This window comes from Triticum dicoccoides, chromosome 7A (assembly GCF_002162155.2).
Source record: "Triticum dicoccoides isolate Atlit2015 ecotype Zavitan chromosome 7A, WEW_v2.0, whole genome shotgun sequence".
Taxonomy (NCBI): Eukaryota; Viridiplantae; Streptophyta; class Magnoliopsida; order Poales; family Poaceae; genus Triticum; species Triticum dicoccoides.
The window spans coordinates 603947315-603959098 of NC_041392.1; positions in this window are offsets into that span (position 1 = coordinate 603947315).

Genomic DNA, 11784 nt, shown 5'->3' on the forward strand with positions numbered 1-11784 from the left:
CTTTGATAGGACTCAATGTCTTCGTCAAAATGCGATAGACAGTCCGAGGCACATACAGTAATTCCTTGACGAGGAATTTGATTCGTGGGGCCTGCCCTGGCTTCAAAGGCTTCATCAGAACTTGCATTTAGTGATTTGTAAGCTCAGGTTCACTGTAAACGCAATGAGAACCTTCAAGGGGAGGACTGAGTGGTAGGGCATGAAGCAATTCAGTAGCTGGTGCCTTGTAGTGAGTGTTTTCTGAGATCCAGTCCAGCACCCATGAGTTCACATCTTCAGAATCTCCTATGATGTGCAACGTTGCAAAAAATTGAAGAATGAGTTCTTCATTCCAATCACATATGTCAGTGCAGAAATTTAATAGTCCAGCGTCGTGAAGGACACTGAGGACTGGCTCGAAGCATGGGAGAGATTCCATGTCCACATGAGGAATGTGTGCATGATCGAAGACTTTGTCTTTGTTGAACAGCACTGAGGAATAAAAGTTATCCTGACTGGCAGTCCAGAAACGCCTCTTCCTTATGCGAGCAGAATCATAGGAGTTGTAATCTATGAAGAATACATGCTCGCCGAAGAAATCTTCAGCCTTGAACTTTTGCTTCCTTGAGAATGGATCCTTTGGCTTGGGCAGTGGAGTGTCAGTGAGTTGCATCACGACCTCAGGAATCGCAATCTCAGGTTCTTCAGGCTGAGGAATTTCTGGTTCCTCTTCAGTGGCAGTCTGTGTGTTCAAGTGATCAGCAGCAACAATTTCTTCAGCACTAGTGGCTGGAATTTCTTCACGTACAGATGAAGTGGGGTGAGTTTCTTTAGAGCCCATTTGAACGGTTGGTGCAGGGGACTGAGGTATTTGTTGTAAAGGGGTGAAGAGTGGAGAATTGGGGTGCTGACTTTCCCAAAAGTCATCATTCATCACTAGCGTAGTACACCCAATATCCATGTCTTCATCTTCAATTTCTTCAACGCCAGCCTCTTTAGCTGTGAACTGAGGCATGGGCGAGGAAACAACAGGTGTTGAAGGGATCTTATCCACTTCATTTCTTCATCAACCTGCTCTGACGAAGCATCATAATGATTTTCTTCATCAGATCCGCTAGGGATCACATATTCTTCACCAAAAGGAACAAGGTCCTTTGATGGCATGGTTGAGATCGGAACAGCATCAATTGGATTTGCAAATGAACTTGTCATAGGCTTCATTTTCTTCGGAGCTGAGGAATCTGAAGCAGCTGATGCTTTTCTTTTCTCCATAGCTGCATGCTCTGTAGCCTTGGTCTTGTTCACATCAGATGCAGATGGAAGGATTGGAGTTGGTGTAGGCGTAGGAGGAGCAGAGGAATCTGGTTGATTTTCTTCAGGCACAACTGATGCAGTTGCCCTGACTTCTTCATTTTCTTCAGGCACACCACTAGTGGATGCCCTGGCAATTTCTTCAGTGGCTGGAATGGAGTCATCAGCCCTGGAACTAACATTTTCTTCAGCAGCCTGAAAGTCATCGGCGGTGCTGGCATGATCTTCAGTTTGCTGAACAGAAGCTTCAACCTGAGGAATTTCCTCTTGCAATGGAGCTGCAACATTTGAGGTGAATTTCTCAGTCAGTTTAACAAATCTGACTTTGGCTCCTTGGCAATCAGCATAGTAGACATTGAAGTTATTGCTGAGGGCTTTGCTTCCAGACTGGATTTTTATAAGTTCATGAGTTGTCATAGAGACAACGTTGGTCTTCAGAAACTTTTCTTTCCTATACTGTGCTTTCTTGATCTGCCTGGCCTTCTCATATTTCCATTTTTCTTCAAAGATGAAATGGGTCAGCATGTGACTTTGGCCAGGAGTCAAATTGAAGTCAGGCATAGGAGTGTCTGGATCCTTGTGCCAGAGATCAATATAATCGAGGATCAACTTAGAATCCAATCGCAGTGGCACATTAGTGCCTTTGGCTCTAGCGGCCCTGACTTGCCTGTCTCTGATGATCTCAGCAAGTTCTTCATCATCAACTTCGTCTTCTTCAGACGGTACTTGGAAGGCAACCTGCTTCTTCTGAGGACTAGGGCGAGGACCTCGTCCTGCAGTGGCCTTTGTCTTCAGTAGAGAAGGAACCATTGAAGAATTGGGTGCAGCTGAGGAACTGGCTGAGACACCTGAGGCAATGGAGATGCCTGCCGTCCTTTGGCACGTGGCAAGATGCACAGGTGCTGAGGACTTTGTCGGAGCGGCCGAAGACTTTGGCGGAGGAGCTGAAGATTTTGGAGGAGCAGGAGTAGCATTAGGAATTGGCCGTGAGGGCTTTGAGGATTCTGGCCATGAGGGAATTGCTGAGGAACTAGGCCTTGAGGGCACTGGAGGTGAAGCACTTGGCTTGCGCGCGGGCTTCTTTGTCATAGATTTCTTTGGCTTGATAGCAGAGGCCTCAGCAGAGGCAGCAGCAGCAGCAGAGTCCTCATTGAATTTCCACACTGCTTCTTTGGCTTGCCTAGCCAGCTTGGCTTGGCGCTTTGCCCATTCATCAGGATAATCCTCACCGTGCTTGAGGCTGGTGGGATCTGCTACTTGGCTAGTTGCTAATGGTGGTCTTGGGCATGGAGGATTGAGTGTGAATTTCTTCATGTACTTTGGAGTTACATACCTGTACTCCCTCCATTGTCTTGCCCATCTCCTTTGAATCCTCTGTATGTGCACCTTGCGCTGATTTTTGTTCTCCTTACCAAACTTGGCCTCATCAAGAGTGCAATAGTCTTTGTATATGTCATCAGGGATCTCAAAGGCAGTCATGACCTCAGGCTTCTTTCCTCCTTTCTGTGGCTTCTTACCGTCTGCCATTTTCTTCAGTTGAGGAATTTGAACAATCGAATTCTCTGAAGAAGTATGCAACTTTTCTTCGAGGAACGCTGCAAATGAGTTAAGTTGATGAGAACCTAGTGATTCAGCAGCGGACATGAGTACCTGTGAACAGAGTATAGTTGCAAGGAATTTGGAGAGGTTATATGCGTTCTCAGAATGTTTTTCAAAAAGAACAAGTTTGAGGAATTTTTACCAGATGAGTCTTGAAGAATTTCAATAAGCGTTCTTTGTCTTAGGTTCCAGAGTTGTATAGATCGAAGATCCACACAATTGAAGAATCTTGAAGAAAAATGATGCTTAGAGAAACAAATCAAGAATAGATGACATGTGAGGTGTTTAGTGTGTGAGGATTTGAAGAATAGAACACCTTTGAGGATTTTGTACAAATCATTTGAATCAAAGAGGGCAGTAAAATTAACTTTTAATTACCCTGAACGAAGAACATGACGAACTGTGAGATGGAGAGGTGAAGTTCGTCAGTGCAGATCTTCCACGCCCTAACTCGGCGGAGGAAGACGGCTACGGTGGCGGCGGAGTGAAGATTTCCGCGGCCGGCGTGAGTACGACGACGACGAGGTCGAGGCAGTGAAGCTCTTCCTCACCGGCGATGATGGAGTAGCGGCGGCGCTAGGGTTTGAGAAGCTCGAGCGGGAGAGAGAGCGAGCGGAGTAAAGGAAGTGAGGAAGGGGAGAGGGGTATTTATAGCCAAAGTGAAAAATTGTTCGCCCGAAGATTTAGGACGAACGTGCCCCTGACCCTTCTCATTCGCATGACATGTGTCACCCACGTATTGAAAAGTGGAGATCGTGTTAGATCGTGGGTGAATAGATAAGTCTATCGTGGGAAGCAGAACGGTTTGAGCGGCAAAGCCGAAAATTTGGATAAGATAAGTTAAAAGTTCCGTTCACAAATTCTTCAGCTGACAAGGACACAGTGAAGATTTTGAACGAGTTTCAAATAGAACGCACATGAAGAATTTGTGAATAGATTGGGTTGAGTATAGCATAGAGGGGGAAGGGTCCGATCACATTCACTTAGCAGAAAAACCAACTTGAAGAAATAGCCATAAGTGAATGCTGTAGAGGACATAAACCCACATATATATATATATAGCCAATGAAGAAAAATGATGGAACCAGTGAAGATTTTGCAAAGTTGAAGAATTTGAAAAACTGAAGAATTTCAAAACAAAAAAACTCAAATTGAAGATTTTCAACTTTGGTGGTAACGTGACCCACCATATAAGAATGATGATTTTAGACACCACGTACAATTGTGGTAGGGTTCTGAGAATCAAATTCTTCGTTAATTTCTTCACACTTAGAGTGTTGTTCTTCATTGATTTGAAGAAAAACGTTTCTTCATGTGTTGCACATTTAAGTCATCAATTTTGCATAAGTATTAGGATGAGTGTCCTATTGAAAGAACATTTGAGGATTCTAAGATATTTAGCTCACACCGCAACTTGCTAAATCTCTTCTCATCCAAGGGCTTTGTGAAGATATCGGCTAGCTGTTCTTCAGTCTTCACATGATCAATAAAGATGTCGCCCTTCAACACATGATCTCGAAGAAAATGATGATGAATCTGAATGTGCTTTGTCTTCGAGTGTTGAACTGGGTTGTGAGCAATCTTGATTGCACTCTCATTGTCACAGTAGAGAGGCACATTCTTCACGTTGATGCCATAATCCTTGAGAGTTTGCTTCATCCATAGCAATTGAGCACAGCAAGAACCAACAGCAATGTACTGAGCTTCAGCAGTAGACAGTGATACACAGTTCTGTTTCTTCGAGGACCAACAGACCAAAGATCGTGCGAGGAAATGACAAGTACCAGATGTTGACTTGCGGTCCACACGATCACCAGCATAGTCAGAGTCAGAATATCCAATTAGATCAAAAGCAGAGCCCTTGGGATACCATAATCCTAGTGTTGGTGTGTGAGCTAGATATCGAAGAATATGCTTCACAGCCTTATGGTGTGATTCCTTCGGTGTAGCTTGAAGTTGGGCACACATGCAAACACTAAGCATTATATCTGGACTAGATGCACATAAGTACAATAAAGAACCAATCATGGAGCGGTATACCTTATGATCGAAGTCAATACCATTTTCATCAGTGCATAGATGGCCATTTGTGGGCATAGGAATTTTGACGCCTTTGCAATCTTGTATGCCGAATTTCCTCAGAACATCCTTGAGGTATTTCTCCTGAGATATGAATATGCCATTGCGCTGTTGACGAATTTGAAGACCTAAGAAGAATTTCAACTCTCCCATCATAGACATTTGATATTCTTCACTCATCATATAGGCAAATTCATCACTATAACATTGGTCAGTACAGCCAAAGATAATATCATCAACATATATTTGGCACACAAACAGTTCACCATCATAAGATTTAGTAAAGAGAGTAGGGTCGAGTGAACCGAGTGTGAAGCCATTCTTCATGAGGAATTCCTTCAAAGTATCATACCACGCCCGAGGGGCCTGCTTGAGGCCATAGAGGGCCTTGTTGAGTCTGAAGACTTTGTCAGGATTCTTTGGATCTTCAAAACCTGGGGGTTGAGCAACATATACTTCTTCCTCAAGCTTACCATTGAGGAATGCACTTTTCACATCCATTTGATATAAAGTGATATCATGATGGTTAGCATAAGCAAGTAATATGCGAATAGCCACAAGTCTAGCAACAGGTGCAAAAGTTTCATCGAAATCAATTCCTTCAACCTATGTGTAGCCTTGAGCTACAAGTCGTGCCTTATTCCTCACCACAAGGCCATTTTCATCTTGCTTGTTGCGGTAGATCCACTTTGTGCCAATGATATTATGCTTGCGAGGATGTAGATGTTTGACCAGTTCCCAGACGTTGTTGAGCTCGAACTGATGTAATTCTTCTTGCATGGCCTGAATCCACTCAGGCTCCAGAAATGCTTCATCTACCTTAGTGGGCTCTGTGATAGAGACAAAAGCATAGTGCCCACAAAAGTTAGATAAATGTGAAGCTTTTGAGCGTGTGAGAGGACCTGGTGCTTCAATGTCATCGATGATCTTTTCAACTTGCACTTCTTTTGCAACACGAGGATGAGCTGGTTGTCGTCGAGGAATTTGATCAGCATTTTCTTCAGCACCATTTTCTTCAGCATTTTCTTCAGGTGCATCAGCTCGACGTTCTTCACGTTCTGGAATGAATTCTTTAGCAGATTCTTCAGTAGGAATGACATCCTCAATAGCCTTGAACTTGATAGAATCCTCAGGTGCTGGTTCATCTATCACAGAAGGTAGGTGCTCACTTTGCGAGCCATTAGTTTCATCAAACCGCACATCTACAGTTTCAATAATCTTGTGAAGAATATTGTTGAAGACTCTGTAGGTGTGCGAGTCCTTTCTGTAACCAAGCATAAAACCTTCATGTGCTTTTGGTGCAAATTTAGCATTGTGATGAGGATCTCTAATCCAACATTTAGCACCGAAGACTTTGAAATAACTCACATTGGGGTTCTTGTCAGTGAGGAGTTCATAGGCAGTCTTCTTGAAGAATTTGTGAAGATATACCCTGTTGATGATGTGGCACGCAGTGTAAATTGCCTCAATCCAGAAGTGACGAGGCGTCTTGTACTCATCAAGCATAGTGCGAGCCATCTCAACAAGAGTTTTGTTCTTGCGCTCCACGACGCCATTTTTTTGAGGAGTATAAGGAGCAGATAACTCATGAGTAATACCAAGTTCATCAAGATAGTCATCAAGACAGAATTCTTGAACTCAGTTCCATTGTCACTCCTGATGTGCTTGACCTTCACACCAAAGTTGGTTGAAGCCCTCGAGGAAAATCGTTTGAAGACTTCCTGCACTTCATGTTTGTAAGTAACAATGTGTACCCATGTGTAACGAGAGTAATCATTAACAATAACAAAACCATATAGAGATGCATCATTAGTGACTGCTGAGTAATGATTAGGACCAAAGAGGTCCATGTGAAGCAATTCGAATGGTCGAGTAGTGGTCATGATAGTCTTTGCTGGATGCTTGGCCTTGGTCATTTTTCCAGCTTCACAAGCCCTGCATAAGTGATCCTTGAGGAATTTGACATTCTCAATGCCAATGACATGCTTCTTCTTCGCAAGCGTGTGCAAATTCCTCATGCCTGTGTGACCAAGTCATCGATGCCATAGCTAGCCTTCTGAAGCTTTTGCAGGTAGGCACACGGCTGGTGAGGTCATGTAGAGAAATCAACAATGTCCAAGTCTCCTCTCCTAAAGCCTTCGAAGACTTTGGAATTGTCAGCTTCCATAACCACAACACAACGATACTTGCCAAAGACAACAACCATATCAAGATCACAAAACATTGAGACAGACATAAGGTCGTATCCTAAGGACTCAACAAGCATGACTTTGTCCATGTGTTGATCCTTTGTGATCGCAACCTTACCTAGACCCAATACCTGACTTTTGCCTTTGTTAGCGAACATGATATGCTTCAGATGCGATGGTGATAAGGGAGCATCAATCAATAGATTCTTGTCACCGGTCATGTGATTTGTACATCCACTATCGAGGACCCACTCAGTGGCTTTGGGTTGATCATCCTGCAGATGAATTAGTGCAGCTTAGGAACTCATATACTTCATCAGTGAAGAATATGATATCAAATTCATCAATCCCCCAGCAAATTCTTCAAACATTAAAGCACGGCTGGAGACCTGACCCTGCAGAAGAGATTAGTTCTTTTTCTTCAACACCCACATCTGAAGGGGTGGCAAAGAGTTCATCACTCTGCGAGATGCATATGAGAATGGTGGCGGAGAAGCCAAACCATTTCGTTTCACATAAGAGGGGTTAGGGTAAGCATATGAATAAGCAAAGAAATTCTTCGAGGACTTATGAACATAATGGTTTGAAGAATAATGCACATATTCATAGCCCTTAGCTCTACCCTGCGAAACAGAGTTGTTAGCACGATGATAATCATATGAGGACTTTGATCCTTTTGAGGAATTTGATCCATGTGAGGAATTTGATCTGGGGTTTCTATTCTTCACAGGTGGTGTCATGAGGACATTCACCTGAAGACTTTCAAGGCACCTTTTGGGAACCCAGATTTTCTTCACAGGGGAACCGTTCCTGCAGTTAGTGCCAACATATCTATCAAATACTTCACCATTCTGATTTTTGAACAGTTTATAGTTGGAGTCAAATGAATCATCAGAAGAATGAGAAGATTCACATGTAAAGCCAGATAAATTAGATGGATCAACTGGATGTCCCTTTGCAGCAACCCATGAGGTTTTGGGGTACTGCTCAGGCTTCTAATATGTACCATAAGCATTGATTTTCCTCTCAAAGGCAATACCCTCTTTCCTAGGGTTCCTGTTGAGGATCTGCTTTTTAAGCACATCACAAAGAATCTGATGCCCTTTGAGGCTTTTGTACATGCCTGTCATGTACAACTCCTTCAGCCCTGCATTGTCAGTGATACTAGCAATATCCTCAGATGAGGAATTAGTGATAGCAGAGGCAGTTGAATAATTTGTAACATTAGAAGCATTTGAACATTCAGGTGAAGAATTTAGCAGATTCACGTTCAATGCACTTTAAACATGGAGGAACAAATTCTTCCTGAGCGGCGCTGATTTGTTGAGCAAGCAATGAATCATGCTCCTTCTGAAGATCTTCATAAATCACTCTTAGCTTCTCAAGATCTTGCTTTCTTTGAAGAAATTCATAAGAAAGCTTCTCATGATCAGATAAGAGAGTGTTATGATGACCTTGAAGGCTGTCAAACCTAGATTGAAGTCTCTGAAGATTTTCAGTCAAGGCTTTAGTGTGATCCATTTCTTCACCCAACAAGCATGTTTTGAACCTTTTCAAAAGCTCTTTGTTGTTTCACAGCAATCTTAGAAAGTTTAGAGTAGTTGGGCTTGATGTTTTCATCAGATTCATTCTCACTAGATTCAGAGGAGGTATATTTGAGTACCTCGGCACCCTTTGCCATGAAGTAGTAGGTGGGAGCGTAGTCATCATTGCCTTCATCAGCCTTGTTGGTGAGGTCATTTTCTTCAGAGTTGAAGATAGACTTGCTGACGAATGCAGTAGCGAGAGCCAGATTCGCCACACCAGACTCGGACTCCTCAGATGCCCCCTCTTCCTCATGTTCCTCAAATTCAGCCTCAGAGTCCATTTCCTTGCCAATGAATGCCCGAGCCTTCTTGGAGCTGTTCTTTTGAGATGAAGACTTCGAGGATTTTGATGATGAAGATTTTGACAATTTCTTCTTCTTCTTAGCGTCATCAAAACTGTAATCCTTGTATTTCTTCTTCTTTAATTCCTTTTCCCACTAAGGACAATCTTGAATATAGCGACCAGGTTTCTTCCATTTGTGGCATAGCCTACTCTTGTAGTCACTGGATGAGGAATCATTGCTTCTTGAGGATTTTCCAAAGCGGCCACGTCTTGAGAACTTCTGGAATTTCTTCACGAGCAGTGCTAGCTCCTGGCTCAATTCTTCAGGATCACCAAGGCTGCTGCCAGAATCTTCATTTTCAGATTCAGACACTGCCTTGGCCTTCAGGGCACGTGATCTACCATAGCTCGAACCATAGAGATCTCTCTTTTCAGCAAGCTGGAACTCATGAGTGTTTAGCCTCTCGAGGATATCAGCGGGATCAAGTGACTTCTAATCAGCACGCTCTTGTATCATCAATGCCAGAGTATCAAATGAGGAATCAAGCGATCTCAATAATTTCTTCACCACCTCATGGTCGGTGATGTCAATGGCACCAAGCGCTTGAAGCTCATTTGAGATGTCAGTGAGGCGATCGAAGGTTTGTTGAACATTTTCATTGTCAAGTCTTTTGAAGCGGTTGAAGAGATTGCGAAGAACATCAACTCGAGAGTCACGCTGAGTTGAGACTCCTTCATTCACTTTGGACAGCCTATCCTAGATAAGCTTAGCGATTTCCAAAGCACTCACTCTTCCATACTGTCCTTTGCTCAGATGGCCACATATGATATTCTTCGCTTGAGAATCAAGTTGCTTGAATCTCTTCACATCGGTAGCGTTCAGTGAGGGTGAGACAGAGGGAACACCATTTTCCATGACATACCAGAGATCGTTATCAATTGCCTCAAGATGCATTCACATCTTATTCTTCCAGTAGGGGTAGTCTGTCCCATCGAAGGTAGGATAGCCAACAAAGATCTTGATCATACCTGCGGTCGACATAACTAAAACTCCAGGCGGTTAAACCAAAATCACACAGAACAAGGGAGTACCTTGCTCTGATACCAATTGAAAGTGCATTATATCGACTAGAGGGGGGGTGAATAGACGATTTTTATGAATTCTTCACTAAGGAATTTTCCGGTGAGGAAATTCCTTAGTGAAGAACTACTTGCAGTGGAATAAGTACTCAGAAGTAAACACTACAGAATACAAGCATAGTCATCATGATGAAATGAAGACAAGCACAGAGTATAGAAAGCGTAATCACAGGATAACACAAGATGAAGACAAACAGACTGAAGAAATTGAACTGAGGAAATTGAGAAAGTCTTCAATCAAAGTCTTCAAACATAGATATGATGAAGCACTTAACACAGTAATGAGGAAATGAAAGAGTTGAGGAAATAGAACCAGTAAGCTTGGTGAAGACAATGATTTGGTAGACCAGTTCCAACTGTTGTCTCAGTTATACGTCTGGTTGGAGCGGCTGAGTATTTAAACTTGAGGACACACAGTCCCGGACACCTAGTCCTGAACACACAGTCTAGGACACCAAGTCCTCACAGTATTCTCCTTGAACTAAGGTCACACAGACCACGTCCAATCACTCGTGGTAAGTCTTCAGGCGACTTCCAAACCTTCACAAACTCGGTCACTCAGCGATCCACAATTCCTTTTGGATGCTCTAGACCATGACGCCTAACCGTCTGGAAGAAGCACAGTCTTCAAAGGTAACAAGCGTCGGATCCACACAGGATCAATCTCTTCAGTGATGCTGAATCACTTTGGGTTTGTAGGTGTTTGGGTTTGGGTTTTTCCTCACTTGATGATTTTCGCTCAAAGTCCTCGGAGGATGGGATGCTCTCAAATGACAAGTGTCAGTTTCTCTCGGAGCAGCCAACCAGCTAGTGGTTGTAGGGGGTGGCTATTTATAGCCTAGGGAGTAGCCCGACATGATAAGACATCAATGCCCTTCAATGATATGACCGTTAGGTGGATAAGATATTTTGAGACAGCTGGTGCGTAGCACAACAACAGTCGGAAATTTGAGGTTCAAATTCCTCAGGGCTATCATGTTCCTCACTGTGTAGGCAATCCATACTGGCGAATTCCTAACTCCTCGGTCAGAACAAATTCCTCAGCGACCAGAAGAACTTCATCTCTGTCACTGAAGAAATTGACCGAACTGTATGAGATTTCCAATGGCTTCACTCTAAGGGATTGGTAGGTGTAGGATTTTGAGTTGAGCATCACATTGAAATTTTTCCTTAGTATTTCCTCGACCCCCTTTAACTGTACGGTGTTTCCTATGACTCAAGAAAGAGAAAACGAAACTACGAAAACAAAAGTCTTCACGCTTCATGTTCCTTAAATGAATACCAAGTCTTCAAGGTCACACCAATTTCTTCACTTTCAAAGTCATCAAAAGATCTTCAGAATACCAAAGTCTTCAGTTGAAGAACTTCATTTTTAGGGGTCGACTTTCTCTATAAACATCAAACTCCTTATAGACTTATAGACCTGTGTACACTCATAAACGCATTAGACTCTTAACCTATAAGTCTTCAATACACCAAAATCACTAAGGGGCACTTGATGCACTTACAATAGTACTAGTACTATGTCTTACTACTATTCTTCTTGCAATTGGTACTACTGCTCGTATCTTCGTGTTCCTACTGTAGTTAATACATTCATACTAGTAGTATAATTTGG